We start from the raw sequence: 18,514 nt of genomic DNA, 5'->3' as shown, positions 1-18,514 counted from the left end.
TTAGTGGTAGAAGCAGTAGGCTTGTGACAACCAGATTGGTCTTTTCTGGACAGGGCTGCACAGGCTCTTTCTGTGTGTCAGGATTTAAACAAGAGTCTGTCCTTTTCCCAGCATGCCAGGAGGACAAGTTATTGAAAGACTGGAGGTACCAGGTATTAGGTGCATGTTGGAGGGATCTGATTGCAGAAATCTCTGCTTAGGGCAAAGATGGGTTTAAATTCACCCCTGGTAGCTGTGTGCAGCCAAATTCTGGCTCAGCTACAATGAGCTCTGTCTTGCTCATGTGCTTGAGGGTGCTTGGCCTGGGCTGTTGTGGGGTGGGAGGGTTCAGCTGAGCCAAGAGATCCATCATGGCCAAGATCCCAACGTGCCAGACCCTTCCTGGAGCTGGGAGCAGGAAGGGGCAGTGCCACAGGCTTGGTGCTGGCAGCAGGACATGGCTCCAGTGCTGTGGCTGCCCCTGTGGGATGGTTTGGGAGCTGTGGGATCACAGTGGTTTCCAGGAGTGGTGGCACCTCTCCAAGGTGCATCCTTCACATTGCAAGGGGTTAGGAGGGAATCTGGGCTCTGAACTGTTTCCTGATGAGGTTTGAGGGAATGTTCCTGTTCACCTCTTCCTCACTCCCAGGATTCATTAAGAGGATCCTGTTGAGTACTGAGAACTTCTGGATTTTGCTCTTGGGAGAGGCTTTTGGGGAAAGGGTTGCAAGGTCTGTGCAGAGTGTCTCTGCCCACTACCCACTTTGCCTGAAGCTCTCTGAATTCCCTTCTCTTCCAGAAGATATTCATTTCCTGGGTTTCCTGCAGTGCTCTGCAAAGGATTTTTATTTTCCTATAAAAGCCTTTGCAGAATGAAATACCTCTGGGTCTCAGTGACTGTGGAGGGAGGAACACACTCTTTTATTATTCTTTTATTTTATTATTATGGTATGCTAAAAATATGTAAATCTCTCTGGTTTAGAGGGAGGTGAGGGGACCTGTTTTGTTGTTGGCAGTGGTGGGAGGACACTTGCTGTGCCACCCCCTGCTCCTGAAGCACTCTCACTTCTGGGGAGAATCTCTGGGCAAGCCTGAGTGTCCTGTTTGTGAGCCCTTGGCTTAAATCCATGAACAGCAGCAAGTCAGAACTGCTGGGCAGCATCACAGAGGCCTTTTCTGCGGGCTCTGAGTTGCTCTGAGACTGGTGGAGATTTTCCTAGCTGAACTCTGGCATATGGAGGTGTGGCAGGGAGCTGTGGGGAGGAATATGGCTCTGTGCTGCTCCTTCTTCCTGTGGCACTTCAGCTCTGAGTGCAGCACAGGCAGAAGTGTCTGGAGGACACCAGGACAGTGCTTAGTCTGGAGAAAAGAAGGCTCAGGGAGGATCTTGTGGCTCTGCACAACTCCCTGACAGGAAGGTGTAGCTAGGTGAGGGTCAGGCTCTGCTCCCGGGGAACAGGGACAGGACAAGAGGAAACAGCCTCAAGTTGTGCCAGGTTGCATGCTGGGGGAAAAATTCTTCACAGAAAAGGTGGTCAGGCATTGGAATGGGCTGCCCAGGGCAGTGGTGGAGTCACCATCACTAAAGTGTTCAGAAAACATGTGGCACTTGGGGACATGGGTCACTGGTGCTCTTGGCAGTGCTGGGGCAGTGGTTGGGCTCAATGTACTTAGAGAGCCTTTCCCAACTAAATGTTTCTGTGTGTTTCTTGTTGGGGAAAGCAGAGCCCAGAGAAATGAGATTCTTGGGAAAAAAAGCTCCTGGTAAAGCATCAGGTGACTGCAGGGACTCACCTGGTGATCAGCTGCTTCTGTTTCTGCCATCAGATCTCAGGCTGGGCATTGGCCCTGGGAGCTGTGGCAGCCTCAGCAGGACAGGAACCCCAGCAGAGCTGGGCTGGGGCAGGCACAGATCCCTGGGCTTGGTCAGCAGCCTGCCTGGATTTGGGTGTGCTCAGAGAGTTTATTGGGCACCTTTCAAGAATCACTAACCTCACCCACTGGTTGAGGCTGGAAGGGATCTCTGGGGTCCAGCTGGTCCATGTCCCTTCCTAAGCCCCCATGCAAAGAGCAGATGTGGCTGTGGAGCAGATGGGGATCACCAACACGTGCTCTGAGTGTGTGTCCACAGAAAAAGGAGCCACTGCTCCAAACCAGAGGGCACTGCCAGCAGCTCTCATACTCAGGACAAGCCTGCTCAGCACAGGAGTGAAGCCTGTGCTCCCCAGGGGCTGCAGGGAGGTGGATCCATCCCTGATGGGCTGTGCTCCCTCTGGAAGTTGCTGTGGAGTTCAGCTGGGATTTGGTGGAGTAAAGATGCTGCAGGTTGTTGTGGATACCTGTTTGATGGCAATGTTTGGCTTGTAACTGTTTGCTACCAGTTCTCACCAGAGCCTGTGGGATCTGGAGCAGTGTCTTGCTCAAGGAGGAGTTGCAGTGCCAAGGAGTTGGCAGCATGGAGCCTGTTTCATCTGCCTGAGGCTCCCAGCCCTGCCCATCCTCTCTGCACTGCCTGCTCCAGGGTCACAAAGCCTATTAGTTGTTTAAATTAGGGCTATTTATAGCTCTGGAGCCACAAATATCTCAGAGAGTGGAGAGCAGAGTTCTCCACAGATCCCCTAACAAACCCTCCCTTTGCTCCCTGTGTGCCCTCCAACCTTGCTCATTTCCATGTCCCACAAGAGCCATCCTGCCTCAAAGGAGGTCAGATCCAGGGCAGAGGCAGCTGGAACACGTCCTCATCTCACATGGCAGGCTTGGCCAAAGCTGAGCAAAATGCCTGGGTGTTGCTGTCACAGCATGGAGAGCACAGCCGAGCTGTCCCTTTGACAGAGCCAGCCTGGAGAAGGGAAAAGCCCAGCACCTGGGAAAAACCAGCACCCTAACCTGGTTTGGGGATGCAGGAGCTGAGCTGTCTGCTGGAGCTGAGCACTTTTGCTCCAGGACCATGGGTTCAGGTCCTTCTCCAAGTGCAGATGTTGGGGAGTTTTGCTTTGGATGTTGAGGGTAGGGGGGGAGAGGAATTGGCAGCTTGTGATTTTTTTTTTTATTTTTAAAATTTTTTTAAGAGTAAGAGGAACCAGAGCAAGGATTTTTTTTTTCCAGAGTAACCCTTCTGCATTGCTTCTTTGGCTGCATAGAGAGCAATGTGGTCTCGTGTCTCATGGCACATCACTTGTCCCCCTGAGAGGTGTCACACACGTGGCCTGGAGTTGTGGAATGGCCTCAGTCCTCTGGCAGGAGCTGGTGCATGGATTTGGTGATAGTGGGAAGCTCAGGAGCCTGGCTGAGCTGCTGCAGGAAGGAGGAACTGTAGGAAGGTGTGTGTTTGGAGGGTTATTTCTTCTCTCAGGATCAGGATGGAAACTGCAGACACCTCCTGCTAACAGTGTGCAGCATCTGTCCTGCAGGGAAAGGGGCCTGCAGTGACCTCGTGCTGTGGGCTTGTGAGAGAGAGGAGGGGTGAGGGCAGGAATATCCTGCTGGGAGCTCCCTCCCCTCTCTGCCCCCAGCACTCCCTGGGGTCACTCCAGGCCCATTGCTCCCCTCTCAGATTCCCAGGTGCTGCTTGCTGTGAGAGGCACGTGCTGGATTTCTCCAACCAGTAACTTAATCCAGTTTGACACTGGTGGCTCTGGGCTGGAATCTGACTAACATGAGTCACAAACAGCTTGGGGGGGGTGCTCAGAGCTGCACCCACCTCCCTGCAGCCTCTTTCCCTGTGATCCCCAGCTCTGAAAGGCCCCTTGATGCCAGTGCAGCCAGAGCCTGGTGCTGAGCGTGGAGGGGAGGCTGTGCTGGGGGAGCCTCTGCAGGCCTTTGTTCTCTGGGATGGAGCAGCCCTCAGCACGGGGCTGCTGCCAGCAGAAGGGCACTCAGAGGGAAGGGAGCCCTGCTTGGGTGCTGTTTGCACTTGCCAGGCTGTGCTGCACCCTGCTTGGGTGCTGTTTGCATTTGTCAGGCTGTGCTGCATCTCTCTGTTCTGCCTGGGTACCCACAACCCACCCACAGGTGCCTGTGCTTTTTCAGTCACTTTCTTCAAACAAACTGCCCTGGGCTTTTCCTTGACTTGGGCACCTTGCCGTGCTTCTCACCCTGCCAGCATGGCCACTGTGCCTGGCAGGGCACCAGGATGGCAGCAGAGCCCTTGCCAGCTCACAGCACCCCGGGCATCGCTGCCCTGAGAGGGGCAGGTGCTCCAGGTCACCCTCAGGAGCTGCGGGGAGCTGATCCCAGGAGAAGGGAGCTGCTCCTGCCTTACAGATGGCATTTCTGAGGCTGCAGCAGGACATCCACACCAGAAGGAAGCTGAAGTGGAGTGTGAAGGCAGCCTGGAGCCCTTCTGGATGGCAGCAGGAGAGCTGGGGCTGCCGTGTGGGGGGAGCAGAGTTTGGGCTGCAGGTGCTCGCAGGCTGCCAAGGCAGCAGCTTGCAGGGGGCTGGGGGGGCCCTGCCTGCCCTTGCCCAGAGCTGTGCAGAGCTCAGCTGGGGCTGCAGACGCTCAGGTTCCAGCCCTGCTGCTCCCAGTGCTCCCTGGGCATCACACACTGGGCTTGTGCTTACACAGAGCTGGGCTCTGACACTTGGAGCGTGGCAGGTTACAGCAAAAGGGGATTTTGGGGGGCTGGATCTTGCCAGCTTTTGGTGGGAGAGGACAGTGTCTGCACTCCTTGGTCTTACACAGCATTCCACAACAGACACAGTAGGATCTTTTGTCTTCCTCAAAATCTGATTTTAATCTCCCTGCCTTGGAAAAGTGAAGTTATAGATAGATAGATGGATAAATGTGTGTGTGTATATAGCTGTATTTTTCCCCTGCTTCCTTGGGACACCAAGGAGAGCCCACCTTTCATTCAGAGCCCTGGTGCTGGCTGGCACAAGCCCCATGCAGCACTGGGACATTCCACCAGAGCCATGCCACCAGCTGCACCTTCCCTGCCCAGGAGCTGAGCTTCTCCTGCTGCCTTACCCACAGCTGCTGTGCCTGTCTGTGGGGAGGGACAGACAGGGAAACATTTGCTGCATCTGGAATATGGAAAGCCTGTTGTTCTGCAGGAGCTTCAGGCTGCAGCCCATGGCAAGAATGGAGTGACCAGTGGCATTGCTGCTGCCCCTGTGGCACGTGCAGGGACTGGCACTGAGCACTTCACACACAGCCCAGTGAATCTGCAGCAAGGCTTCCCCCCAGAACCTGTTGTCCCTGGGTTGTGTTCTCCTGCTGGTCCTGTTGTCCCTGGGTTGTGTTCTGCAGTAAATGTGTCTTTGGGCACTGCAGTGCCTGCTCAGGGAGTGCTGCTGGTGGCAGTGCTGGGAGGGCACAGCAGCAGACAGTGTCTGTGTCTGGTGCAGCATTTCAGTCTCCAGGGCACGTGTGCTCCTTGCTCCTGTGTCCCATGCAGGTCAGCAGTGATGTCCTTGAGGGTGTCCTTGAGCAGTGTGTGCTGAGCTTACCTGGGGCTGCCTGTGAGCGGGTCTGTGACTTGATGAGGTTCAGGAGCTTCAAACAGCAGCAAGAGCTGCTCTCCTTGGTAGAAAACTCAGTGTTGTGCTGCAGGGGAGGGACACTGAGCTGTTGGAGCAGCCCCAGCCTGGCCTCCCTGGGGTTGCTGTGATGCAGGATGCCTCCCTCTGGCACATGGACTCGGAAGGGTTAATGGCACGTGCTCCAGCCAGGAGCATCCTCCTGATTCCAGCTGTCACAGCACTGAGTTAAGTGTGTGTCATCTTTACAAGGCAGTAAACAGTGCTGCAGTGTGAACTACCCAGCCTGGAGGCCTCCAGGGTACAGTATAACTTGGAGGGGTTTCCCTGGTAGTTCCAGCCTGTGCCTGCTCCTGGAGCCAGCCAGGCTCAGCTGCTGCCTCAGTTAAGGTGGCAACAGTTCTGGAGCCTGGGCTATGAGCAGAAGGAGCAGCTTGGGGTGCTGGGTGGTCCTGTGGGTCTGTCTGCCCCAGCATTGCACTGTTCTGCTCCATTCCTGGCCCTTCCATAAAACCCACCAAATCCTCCTCTCTGTCTCCAAGAGGCTGGAGAAACCACACAGCCCCCATTTTGAAAGGGCACACTGATACCAAATAGAATCTGAGGCCAAGTGTGGATGCCTGTGTTTGATGGGGCATTGGGACTGTGTGGGTTTCTGGTGTGCCCTGTGTGCTCCTGGAGCCTGGAGGGGATCTGTGACTGCCTGGGATAGCCTGGAGGCACTGCTGACCTGGTGCTGATGGGCAGGAGGTGCATGGAAGGGTTTTGTGCTGAGGGAGCCTCTGTCACTGCCCACACAGGATGCTGTGCCAGAGGATCAGGCCAGGCTCCCCTCTGCACTCCCTGAGCTATTTCACCTGCACACTGGTGCTGAATGTTGCCCAGGACTGTCCTAGAAGCTGCCAGTGGCAGGAAATGAAATGCCAAGTGGGCTGTGCATGATGAAGCATTCCCAGCCAAACCACAGGAAGGGCAGTGTGTTTTATCCCATTGAGCTCTAGGGAACTGTGGCTAGCTGTCCCCTCTAGAGTTCAGCACATGAGAAAGAGGAGTGGCCTGTACAGGTGAGGAGCACCCACACGAACAGATCCGTTGCTGTGGGTGGGACTCAGCCTGTGCAAGCATCCCATCCTCTCCCAGATCCTTGCTGCACTCAGTGGCTTTGGGCACCTCAAGGAGGTGTTTCAGGCAGGGCTTGAGAGCTCTCCAGTGCCTTGGGGTCAGTTTGGATCCATTTTGACCTCTCAGTGAACTGAAAGCCCCAGGCCTGGGTGGTTTCTGGAATGAGCAATGAGCCTGGCCTGGCTCTTTCTGCAGGGATGCCCAGGGGCTGAAAGGCCAAAGTGTCCTTGGCTGTAATTCTGAAATCCCTCCATGGTTTTGGCAGTACAGGACTGAGGGCTGGCTCAGGGCATGGGGAGGAAGGGGTGATGTCAAAGGAAAGCTCTTCTGTTGAAGTTCACTAAAGAGGTTTTTCGCTTTTGATTTTTGAAGACTGTGTCACCCAGTTGTGCAGAGCAGAGTCAGGATTCCCTGGGGGCTGCAGGGCACTCTGGCCTTTCCTTGGCTTCTCAGGGGAGGGGGCAATGGGGGCCTGGGTGAGGGAAGCCCATGGCTCTTTGCACATGCAGGGATATCAATCCATGCCCTGACAGCCTTTTTCTCCAGATCTAGTGTGCAGAGCTGGCAAATTCCTGGAGGTGCAGGGGATATTTTAGCTCACCTCTGACCTCAGCAGGTAGGAATGGTGTTTAACTATGAGGAGGCAGTGGGTGACATTTGGGATGGGGGTGTCCCTTCTCCTGTCCTTTGTGGCTGCAGTGTGGAAGTCATGTGAGCAGCCTGCAGACGCCCTGTCCCTTTTGTGCCATTCTCTGCCAGGTGTATTTATTGAGCCTGACAGTTCAGGTGCTGTGGAGATGGATGGATTCCTATTAACTGAACCTGTGTGTGCCCAGCTGCAAAGCCAGCCCAGGCATTGGCATTGCAGGGTCTGAGGGCTGGAGCACAGCAGCTGGAAATGCAGAGTGGTTGCTTCAATGGAGATGTGAGAGATGGAGCAAACAGCTTTGGAGCCCTGGTGCTGCTCCTGACCAATTTCCCCTCCCCTCTCTTTCATTCCCTCTTTCTCTTCCCCCACCACTCTGCCAGTTCTATTTTAACAGCACTACAAATTGCAGCATAAATCTTTAGCTGAGCAGCAATTTGGTTTGGCAGCCACCAGTAAATCTCCTCTTGCAGCCTCCCCATGTGAGGGGAGTTGCAGTGGGATAAGGGGATGTAGGTGAGTCCTGACTTTAAAGTCCCATCAGGTTTTCCTGGCTCTTTCCAGCTATGGGCCAGAGCCTTAGTCCCACATCTCTAGTCCTGGGAAACAGGAAAATTCTTCTCCCACCCCAACCATCAGTTCAAAGATCAGGTTTTAATTGGGAAGTGGTGTGAAACAGCCTCAAACATGAAATAGGAGGGGTACCAGCATAAGTTCCAAATGCTCTTGTTCAGGTGTGTGATGCTGAAGTTGTTCCCTGTTCTTGAAGACAGTACAAGGTGCTGTGTGTGTGTGTGAGATGCTCTTCATCTAAGCAAATGCACCTGTCCCTCCAAAGTACCCTGCCCACACAGGTGCTTTTGTTACCTGAGGCAGAATGTCTGTATCCTCTGTGGGCTGTGGTAGGAGTGATGGAAAATAGCTCTGAGTGGTGTGTGAAAGGCAAAACTTTTGCCATTTAGTCCATGCAAGGGATCTGTCTGACACCAGGAGCTGCTTGTCCCAGCAAACATTTTCCAGATTGGTTCTGTGTCCTTGGAAATGTTCTGATGTTAGGAAGGAATTGTGCCCTGTGAGGGTGGGCAGGCCCTGGCACAGGGTGCCCAGAGCAGCTGTGGCTGCCCCTGGATCCCTGGTAGTGCCCAAGGCCAGGTTGGATGGGGCTTGGAGCAGCCTGGGATAGTGAAAGGTGTCCCATGGAATGAGATGGACTTTGAGGTCTTTTCCAACCCATTCTGTGGTTCTGTGAATATGAAACCAGGATAAACTGCAGACCATGCCTTTATCTTGGCCCTTCTTGGCTGGGTGTGAAGCTTTAAAGGCATTTTCCATGCTGGATACTTCAAACACTGGGCAGGTGTTGAAAGGCACAAGGAGAATCTGCCTGAAGTCACCACCACTTGCTTTTTGTGTGATGTTCCAGTGAGAAAACCAAGGTGCAAAGGGGAGAGGCACCTGCTGCAGAAGTGTGTTAGAAAACAGAGAGGCTCTGGGGCTTTGGAGCAGAGTTTCTTTTTTTGTAGAGAAGCACAAGTCCCTGCAGAGCTGGCTCCAGATGGGCACCTCACCCTGCTCTGCTCTCTGGGGAGTGCAGGCTCTTTGAGGCAGACCACAGACCCTCACTTAAAAAGAAATTCCTTAATTGGCTTAAAGACAGAGAAATGAAAACAACAAGTAGAGATTCCTCTTCATCCAGCCTGCTTTCCTCAGGGGTTGCTTTTGAAGTGGCTGTTCAAACATAGCTCAGGTGTGGGGAGCTAAGTGGATGGAAACAAGTGTCCTTTGGTCCCACGAGTCCACCCTCCTTGCTGAGGCTGTCCCAGCTCCTCAGATGAGAGAGAAGCTTAATGAGTTCAACCTATTGCTCCTTTCCTTGCCTCCTCCCCTCCCTGCTGAGAGCAGGTAAGGCTCTATTGTGAAACCACCGTGGCTGTCAGCCCCAGCAGTACTTCCCTTCCTTCCCACTTTTCATATGAAATTCCTCCCTGCCTGCATCCTGCATCCTACACCCCTGTGCTTCCTTCAAAGAGCCTGTGCTGCCCTTGAGCCCATTTCAGATGGAACCTGGAGAGAGTGGATCCAAACTTATTCCAAGGATCTCCATGCCCAGATCTGTGAGCTCCTCCTGTGGTCCCCTGGCTGAGGGGTGAGGGACACATCAGCAGGTTTCCCTTGGGATCCTTTTCTCTCCCAAGAGAAGCTGAGCTCCTGTGTTGTGGCATCTTTATCCAGCTGTGCTCACCCAGCTCAAGCACAGAGCTTTTGTTGGTGGTACTGAGGTGATGGAAGCTCCTGGTTAGATCCTGGCACTGGTCTTGGCCTGAAGACTTGGCCCTTGTCCTGTTGAGGGGGTGGCAGCTGTCCCAGAAAGGGCACAGCAGTCCTGGTGTCTCCAGGCTGGTGTAAACCTCCCCACTAGCACTGAAGGACCTGGTGTGGTGTAGCTGAGCTGGCAACTCATTCTCTGGGGTGATGTTTGCAGGCAGAGCTGGCTCTGCTGCTCTGGGGCCAGGCACTGGTGCCTGGGTGCTCAGAGGTCCTGGGATCCCTCTGGATCTCAGGATCAGATTCCACTCACACACATACACACACCCTTTACTAGCTGTAATAAACCATATGCCCTGTTATTTAAATAGAATTAATTTAAAAAAGGAAAAGCCTTCAAGAGCATTTGGGAGTTCAGCACCTGTGGAAAATCAGCAGCTGAAGGAGCTGTATGTGGAGGGAGAGTGGGGAGAGGAGCCTATAAAGAGCTCAGTGGAAAAAGAGGAGTGTCTGGAAGTCTTTCATCTTCCCGTTGCAGTGTTCAGATGTGACTCCAGCTGCTTTCTATTCTGGGATGCAGGGAAGTGTGTGCTCCTACTCGTGGCTATTGCAGCTCAGGAAGCAGCTCAGGATTGACCCAAAGGTTGGGAAATCATTCTGCTGTACAGGGAGAGGAATTCAGAGCATGGTGAAGGTGCTTTGCCAGGGCTTGAGAGATTCACATTTCATTTCTGAATTTGTCTTAGACTTAGTGGTCTGTCAGTGCTTTGGCTGCTGTCTAGTCCCCGTGGAAGAATCCAAGGCTCTCCAAACCCCACTGTTTGCTGCAGGCACAGAGAAGTCTGTACAGGTGTGAAGCCATATTCCTTTTGGGTGCTGATGGTGTTTCTTAGGTTGCAGTGGGAAAATCAGTCTCAGTTCTGTCTGGAACCCCACCAGATACTTTGTGGAAAAAGGGAATGTGGCAGCCAGGCAGGTGTTGCAAGCTGAGGAGGTCACAACCAGCTCTGTATTCACTGGAGACCAAATGGACTGGAGTTCCTTTGCTTCAGGAGGGGCTTCTCCCTCTTCTCTCCTGGCTGATTCACACAGCTGGCATCCCAGATTCTCCTTGTTTCAGGTTCCTTAAAAGTTAAGAATTTTATTTCCTGTCCTTCTGTACAGTGAACTCTCCACACTCAACAAGAATTCACTTATGAGCTTGTGATGGTGTTCACAGGGGTTCTTGGATTGGGGAAGAGACTAGCATCCGACTCCATGTTTCAGAAGGCTTGATTTATTATTTTATGATATATATTACATTAAAACTATACTAAAAGAACAGAAGAAAAGGTTTCATCAGAAGGCTGGCTAAGCTAAGAATAGAAAAGAATGATAACAAAATCTTCTGTCTCAGACAGAGAGCCCAAGCCAGCTGGGCTGTGATTGGCCATTAATTACAAACAACTCCATGAGACCAATCACAGATCCACCTGCTGCATTCCACAGCAGCAGATAATCAATGTTTACATTTTGTTCCTGAGGCCTTTCAGCTTCTCAGGAGAAAAAAATCCTAAGGGAAAGGATTTTTCATAAAAGTTGTCTGCAACATGAGCGCGAGTTGCAGATACAAACATCCCACTTGTGGTGCATTGCCCTAACCCCATGTCCCACTCCAGACACTTCTGCCCAAACCTTCAAGCCTTTTTGGAGGCTGAAGGGCCAAGGCACGACCCCTCTGGAGCAGGGGACACTGGGGGGTGGCAGTTAGCAGCCCTGAGAGGGAGGATGAGCAGTGCTGGCTCACACAGTGCTCACCAGCATCCCAGGTGGGCAGGCAGGATCTCCTGCAGCCTGCTTCTCCTGAGCTGCTGATGGTTTTGCCCCCAGGAGTGATGCATATCCCACTTGACTGCCAGGCCCTCCCCTCTCCTGGTGTGGTTCACCAGCTCTGACAGGAAGGGCCAACCCTGCTGCAGGCTCTCAGCATTTGTCACAATAAATTCCTTCTCCTCCTGCTGCGTGGGGGAGATGCTGGTCCCTGTGCCCTGAGTCTGAGCAACACCTGAGGCTGCTTCCCCCTCCTTGCTCTTCCTCTTCCTCCCCCCAAGCCTGCAAGGAGAGCAGAGCCTGCTGCAGCTGGCAACAGGCTCCCCAAAGCTTGCCTGATGCAGCAATGAGTTTTGCGTGCTCCTGCATTCAGCTGCTTGACCTGACATGACATGGGAAGGGGAGCAGAGCTGGAGAAGGTGCCAATGCTCCAGGAGCAGGAAAGGCAGAGCCAGGAGCCATCTGTGAGGCTGGGGGGGTTGCTGCTGTCTGGGGTGGCCCCTCTCCAGCACAGGTCAGTACAGTGGGAGGGCCTGGCTCCAGCACAGCAGCTGCACCAGGCCTTGCTGTGTCCTTTCCAGCAGCTGGCAGGGAGTGGGAGTGCACTGGAGTTGTGTGTGGAGCCAGGGGCTCCGTGGAGAGCGTGTGTGTGTGTGTGTACAAACTACAGTGCCCAGTGTGTGTGAGTGTGAGTGTGTACAACCTGCAGTGCCCAGTGTGCATGTGTGTGTGTGTACAAACTGCAGTGCCCAGTGTCTGTGTGTGAGTGTGTACAAACTGCAGTGCCCAGTGTGTGTGTGAGTGTGTACAAACTGCAGTGCCCAGTGTGTGTGTGTGTGTGTACAAACTGCAGTGCCCTGTGTGTGTGTGTGAGTGTGTACAAACTGCAGGACCCAGCGTGTGTGTGTGTGTGTACAAACTGCAGTGCCCAGTGTGTGTGTGTGTGTGTACAACCTGCAGTGCCCAGTGTGTGTATGTGTGTTTGTACAAACTGCAGTGCCCAGTGTGTGTGTGTGTGTGTACAAACTGCAGTGCCCAGTGTGTGTGTGTGTGTACAAACTGCAGTGCCCAGTGTGTGTGTGTGTGTGTGTGTGTGTGTACAAACTGCAGTGCCCGGTGTGTGTGTGAGTGTGTACAAACTGCAGTGCCCAGTGTGTGTCTACAAACTGCAGTGCCCAGTGTGTGTGTGTGTACATACACAACCTGCAGTGCCCTCTGTGTGTGAGTGTGTACAAACTGCGGTGCCCAGTGTGTGTGTGAGTGTGTGCAAACTGCAGTGCCCTGTGTGTGAGTGTGTACAAACTGCAGTGCCCAGTGTGTGTGTACAACCTGCAGTGCCCAGTGTGTGTGTGTGTGTGTGTGTACAAACTACAGTACCCAGTGTGTGTGTGTGGGTGTGTGTACAACCTGCAGTGCCCAGTGTGTGTGTGTGTGTGTACAAACTGCAGTGCCCTGTGTGTGTGTGTGAGTGTGTACAAACTGCAGTGCCCAGTGTGTGTGCGTGTGTGCACAAACTGCAGTGCCCAGTTCAGCTGGGACTCTGCTCTGTGCATTTTGCACAGGGTTCCTGATGTAGCAGAGGGGGCATTCAGGTTTCCCCTCTGCCTTCTGGCCTCTGTCACCACAGGAGCTGATGCCATGGCCAGGCAAGTTGAGCAGGGTGTGCTGGTGGTGGCAGTGCCGGTGGGGACCCTCCATCCTCTCTGTCCCTCACTGCTGGGCGCTGCAGTGGCTTCATTGCTGTGCCCTGATCAGCCACACTGAACTCCAGGGGTGCTGGGAGCTGCCAGAGTTCCTCTCTCCTCCCCTGGCAGTCTGGCTTTCTCCCTGCAGATCAGTGCAAAGCTTGTTGGCTGGGATGTTAATTGTGAGCTGCTTTGCCGAGGTCCAGGACTGGCTTAGCTCTTCATTAAGGGCTGTTAATCATGCTGAGGAGCTGACAGCTGCTGGCCATGGAGCTCAGTGCCCTGCTGCCTCCCAGCTCTCCGGGCTGGTGCTGCCCAGGGTGCCCCAGGGGCACTGGCAGCCCTGGGGAGGGCACTGCCTGCTCTGGCATGGGACACTGCAACTGCAGAGCTTGCCTTGAGAGCTTTCCTCGTTTGCAGGAAGAGTTCCCAGCGCAGCTCTGCCAGGAGCTGAGATGTGGCCAAGCTAAAGCCCTAGGAGAGGAGGAAGAGGAGGCTGGGGGCTTTGCTTGCACCTGCCAGGCTGCAGCCCTGCTCTCCTTAGCCTCAGACCTCATGGCTACATCTCTCCCTCCATCCCAAATGGTACCAAGCTCAGACCTCATGGCTACATCTCTCCCTCCATCCCAAATGGTACCAAGCTCTTATTACTGTTGGTTTTTGTCTTAATTGCACCCTGGAGCTATGCTTTGATTTATTTTATCAGGGAGAACTTAGGGGGAAAGATTGTTGTTTGTGAAGCAAATAGCAGCCTGCCCGATGTAGGGCTGGGAACTGGGGGGACAAAGGAGAGGGGGCTTGGCAGTGCCCTCCCAGCCCCTCCTGTGGCTGTGCCATGGTGGCTGCAGCCCCCCAGAACCCCCAGGGGCTGGGAGGGGGACAGGAGCCCCCTCCACACTCGTGGGGCATCCCCAGCAGCACAGGCCTCAAAGGCAGCAAAAGGCTTTGAACTTCCTTCTCCTGCTGGGAAGAAGGGATTTAATTTACTCTCTGAAGGTCCAGGGGGGTGTTCTGGAGCTGAGCTGGTGGTGCTGGCTGTGAGAGGGGTGGGGGAGTGGAGCTGCTCACAGAGCATCACCTGCAGCTCCTCAAACTGTGCCATGCCTGGCTCTCCAGATGAGACACACAAGGAGGTGTCCTCCACTCATTCCCTCACACCTTCCATCTGAAACCTTTCCATTCTGAGCTCTTCTGGCCATCCCTCCTGCTTCTCCTACTCAAGATTCTGTTGGGTTTTTTAATTAAAACCTGCCATGCTTTGAAATGAATTAGTGTAGCAGCAGTATTAAAGAACATCATCTTCCCAGCTGTTCCTCCCCAGCATCGTGCTAGTCCTAGAGCAGATGTCCTGCTCATAAATCCTCTCCCTGCTGTTCTTGATACTCCCTGATTTCTGTACATCTCACACTCTCCTAACACCAGAGGAGGCTTGGAGATCTGTTCCCATCCCTGTGTGATGTGACCTGCTCTCCTGTTCAGTGCTTGCTCTGTTTTAGGGGGTCACAAAGTTTGCTGGACAAGTTTATTTTACATGGAAAACTTTTCTGCTCAGACCACAGATAGGGTGTAGTTATAAAAACCATACAGGGTAGCTGATCCAATTTTTACCAGGCTTTCTAAAAAACAGAAATACATTTCTCAAAGTGTTTTCTTGCTCCAGGTGTGCAAGAAGCTGAAGCTCCAAGTATCCAACAGAAATTGAGCCATCAGTCTTCAAGGATCAGGCCTTTTATTGACAAAAAAAAGATAAAATTTTTGAATTCTTGTGTTACACTTGCTGGAGGACTATGGGCTTTTTTTCCCCTGAAAAAGCAGCTTTTTTGGGAGCTACAGGCATGCTGAAGCACTCACTGATGTTTTGGCAGAACCAGATGTCCTTTGTGCTTTCTGCACCCAAGTTACACCAATTTCATGCCACTGTGACAACCCCCTATAAAACTGCTGTAGCTCCTTTCTGTGTTTGCTCTTTAGAGGGTTTAAATGTCCATTTTATGTAGATTTTTGTCAAAGTCAGTGTTGTGTAGTCCAAGCAAGGCTGTTCAGTTCATCACCTCCTCAAGCCAAATCAATGTGTTAATGGCCATGGTACAGTGCTGGCCCAAGTTAAGGACACAGATTTCCTCCCCTGCTGTAATATTTGGGTGCAAATGGAGCTTGGTATTTTTTGCTTTTAATTTCCCCAGGCACACGAAGGACTGGGGAAATTAGGTACAGAAAAGGTAAATAAAGTCATTGAGTAAGAGGAATGATGGCAGCAGCAGCGCTGTGCTAAATTGGTTTCTTTGAAGTAAAGTCTGATTGCAGCTGCAGAAATTTCCCCTGCTTGCATGCAGGGAGGCAAGATGAGGTTATTAATTATAACAACGGGCTGGAATTGATCTTAATGAGAAATGGTGCAGCTTGGGAGGAGCTGAGGCTGTGCTGGTGGCTGTTTCCAGGGCTGGGGCTCCAGAAGGACATTCCCCTGCCAGCCTTGTTGCTCCAGAGCCTGTCCCATGATGATCCTGTGCTGCTGAGTCCCTCCATCCTGGGTGTGAACAGGTCACATTGCTGTTGGCCATCCCATCCGGGCCCTGCATCTCAATAACCTGGGACAGGTGCAGGAGGTGCTGCTCTAGGGTGAGACCTCATCAAAAGCACATGAATCCAGAGCCTGCAAAGCTTTCGAGCAAAGTTGGAACTTGGACTTTGCTGACCTTGGAACACTCAGTCTGCCTCCTCCTTTTGTATCCCCAGGGATTGTAATTGTTGCCCTGGCAGACATGTGGGAAAGCTGCTCATTAGCTGAGAGCCTTTGGGAATGGTCCTGTCCCAGCGTGCCTGTGCTCTGCCAGCCAAACTGGTTTTCTTCTGAGAGCTCATTTCTTACAACACTGCAGCAATTAAGGTGTATTAAAGGCTAATCACGCCCAGCCTGTTTTTCTCACAAGACAAGCCTTCCAGATTCTGATTCTGCTTTGATGAAGAATGATGAAAGTCTCTTGTCTCCAGTCCATCAGTTCAGGGTAGCTCTCCCTGTGTGTCCCCAGGCTCAGAGAGAAGGCACACTCCTTCCAGGTGTGTGTCACTTGGCACTCCTGCAGCAGCTCCAGTAACTGCAGGTGGGCAGATCCAAAAGCTCTGCCCCTTCCCTCCCTTTTCCTGAGCAAAACTCAGGGATTTCAGCCATGAAGAGGACTCTGCAAGCCATGAGTCTTCTCAATTTCCTTTCCCCATCAAAGCCACACTTTGGTGTGTCACAGGAGCTTTTAGGGTGCCCGTGTCCCAGCTGTGCTTCTGCCCTCCTCCTGTTTCCCCCACACTCTGAACACATTCCTTGGTGTCTCTTTGTGGCTGGTGGAGGATAGAGGAGTGTTCTCTGTCCCATTTGCAAGCACTGAGCTTTGCCCAATTTACAGAGCATTGCCTCATGCTCTCAGGGGTGCACAGGGAGGGATTGTTGGGATGTCTCTGCAGGGCCAGGAGTTGGACCCATGATCCTTGTGGGTCCCTTCCAGCTCAGGACATTCTGAAGTGATTCTATGAAGTGATTCTATGAAGTGATTCTATGAAGAAGTCTTTTCTTGCCTGTCCCGCAGCAAGATGTCCCCTGTCACCCTCACATCTGACAGACAATCCCAGTTTTTGGGGAGGTGACAAGAGTAAATTGCAGGGACAGCTGCAGTTTGAGAGTGTGTTCTGTGGCTTTGTTGGCTGCCAGAAAACTCCTGTGCTGAGTGCACCCTGTACAGCTGGGCCAATGTTTTTTCTCTCAGACCTCTCATTAGCAGAGATCAGCTTTCCCCTGGGAACTTCTCATTAAAACTCCCAGCCTCTTCTCTCCCTGGCTGTTGGAGCACATCTGAGTTGCTGGAGCTGTGTCCAGTGTGGGAAAAAAAGAAACTCAATAGAAACTGTGCTAGAACCATCTGGAGGTTTTGTGCCATGGGACCAAGAAATTCCCAGGAACTGGGACCAAGAAATTCCCGGGAACTGGAGTGCATCATCACCTTGGGAAACTCTTTGTGTCTGTCTGAGCCTCTTGGCACCTCTAGGGAGGGTTGTGTGGTGTTGCTGAGTCTTTTACGGCCCCATTCAGCATCAATTGCTCACCCTTGCATGGTTTCCTGCTGCAGAATTAGACCTTTATTTCCCCTCCCTTCTGCTTTGATGAGGGATTTTTGCCTGCCACCATTGCTTTATTAAGCAGGACAATTCCAGTTGTCCTGTTTCAATTCACTGCAGGTTATCACCAGTAGAAAATGCAATTTTCTGCATAAATGTGCTTGTCCTGCTCCAGTGAATGGTCAGGAGCACTGATATGTCCAGAAAGAAAGGACGTCCTGGCCACAGGAGAGTTTGTCATGGAAGGGGACCAGGCTGGTCCCTTGGCTGGTTTTCCATCCCTGACCTAAGCTGTGTTTCTGGGAACTCCTTGAATGTTTGTCCTGAATTGACATTAAAGAGCAAGAGCAGATATAAATATATGATAAAGCTCTGGAGTGCTCAAAAATTAATATTTCAGGATCAAGAAGTCTTTATTTCCTCAAGTGCTCCAACAAAAGGAGGAATTTGTGTAGTTGTAGTTGTTGTGGTTCCCTTCCACCACCTGAAGGGACAAAGGGAGCTCAGAGCAAAGCCCCAGCTCTGGTGCTGGCTGAAGGGGATGCCTGGTGTCAGAGGCTGCATCATGAAAGCAGTGACATTTTTGGAGCTGTTTTTGGTGTTGGGGTGTTTTGGTGGTCAGGGTGCTGGAATGTGAGTCCTGCAAGGAGAGGGGGAGGGAGCTGGGCTCAGTCAGGAATTCAACCCAAGTTTCCCTGCTGGAGTGAGTCCAGAGGAGGCCCCTGGGTTGGTCACTTAGAGCTGGAGCCCCTCTGGAGCCAGGCTGGCAGAGGAGAAGCTCCAGGGACACCTCAGAGCCCCTGCCAGGGCCTGAAGGGCTCCAGGAGAGCTGCAGAGGGACTGGGGACAAGGGATGGAGGGACAGGACACAGGGAATGGCTCCCACTGCCAGAGGGCAGGGATGGATGGGATATTGGGAATTGGGAATTGTTCCCTGTGAGGGTGGGCAGGCCCTGGCACAGGGTGCCCACCCTGGATCCCTGGCAGTGCCCAAGGCCAGGCTGGGCAGGGCTTGGAGTGACCTGGGATGGTGGGAGGTGTCCCTGCCCATGGCAGGGGCTGGAACAAGATGATTTTTAAGGCCCCTTCCAGCTCAAACTGTTCCATGATTCCTTGATTAGTTCCAGCTGGAGAGAAAGCATTGCAGGAGCTGCAGCAGGACCTGCAGACATCATCCAGAGGTCAGAGCCAGGCTCTTCACAGCAGCACATGGTGGGAGGGGCAGGAAACAACAAACATGGGATGAAACAGGAGAGTTTCAGACTGGGTATAAGGAGAAGCATTTCTGCCCAAGAACAGTCAGTTAGACTGACAGACAGCTGCCCAAAGAGGTTGTGAAGTCTCCATCCTTGGAGCTTTTCAAGACCAGACTGTCTAAACCTGCTGCAATCCCTTTAAGAGACTCAGCTTGAAGCAGGATTTTG

The 18,514-nt window shown here is 52.8% G+C and overlaps 1 protein-coding gene across 4 annotated transcripts in view; it reads left to right on the top strand.

Moving 5' to 3' along the window:
* Positions 1-18,514, top strand: part of CAPN15 (calpain 15) — a 57,953-nt gene that overhangs the window by 18,519 nt on the left and 20,920 nt on the right. The gene's annotated exons all lie outside the window — the stretch shown is intronic.

The sequence above is a fragment of the Zonotrichia leucophrys genome, chromosome 14 (assembly GCF_028769735.1).
Source record: "Zonotrichia leucophrys gambelii isolate GWCS_2022_RI chromosome 14, RI_Zleu_2.0, whole genome shotgun sequence".
Classification (NCBI taxonomy): Eukaryota; Metazoa; Chordata; class Aves; order Passeriformes; family Passerellidae; genus Zonotrichia; species Zonotrichia leucophrys.
Note: the sequence above shows the minus strand (reverse complement) of the source record. Positions and strands in the feature narration are given on the sequence as shown.